Raw genomic sequence first — 960 nt, forward strand, 5'->3', positions numbered from 1 at the left:
TGTCTCTTTTCCCTTTTCCTGCCTTTATTATTGTGATTATTTTTTAAATTTTGTTTGTTGTTGTTGTTGTTTTATTTACTTTCTGTATTTAATTAGTTTACCTTTTGCTCATGATTGGGACTTACTTTATCTGTTTCTAGATTACTTACTACTCATTGCTTTCAGCTTTTGGAGATGCCTTCAATGATAATTGTGCCACCCTAGCATACCTCTACTACTACTAAGCTTCATTTGTGCCTCCAATATTTGTTAATGTGAAAATTTGATATATTTATAATTCAATATATTTGAATTAAAAAGTGTTTAAATATATCAAATGTTGAAATAGTAAATAGAATGATATTATATCTATAAGTGTTTTTGTAGTGAAGAATTGATACAAGTCTAACAAAAAAAACCGTATGCATGCGTTATTATTATTATTATTTTTTTTTTTTTTGCATTTTTTCAGTATATTACATAAATTTTTGTCACGAATATAATTTGTTGATTGGGTAAGTTAATGTTTTAAATATGTGGTCTTTTAAATATTTTTGTATTTACATAAAAAACTTCTGTGCTGTATGTAAAAAATTTTTTTGCTATGCACTAGAATTTTTATGTTATATATATATTTTTAGTTGGATGTCAATATTTTAAATATGTAGTCTTTTAAAAATTTATATATTGTATATCAAATTTTATGTATTATGTATTAAAATTTTTATGTTGTATTTTGTTGATTAAGTGTCAATGTTTTTGATCATGTGGCCATTTAAAAATTGTGTTGTGCATCAAAATTTTTTATGTTATGAATCAATATATGTCCTTTAATATATTGGAGAAGAAGAAAATGAAAAAGACAACGACGAATCATGATATTGAAGAAGGATAAAAAAAAAGAGAATAAAAAATAATAAAAGAAGAAGAAATGATATATATATATATATATATATATATATATATATATATATATATATA

This window comes from Arachis ipaensis, chromosome B04, assembly GCF_000816755.2.
Source record: "Arachis ipaensis cultivar K30076 chromosome B04, Araip1.1, whole genome shotgun sequence".
Classification (NCBI taxonomy): Eukaryota; Viridiplantae; Streptophyta; class Magnoliopsida; order Fabales; family Fabaceae; genus Arachis; species Arachis ipaensis.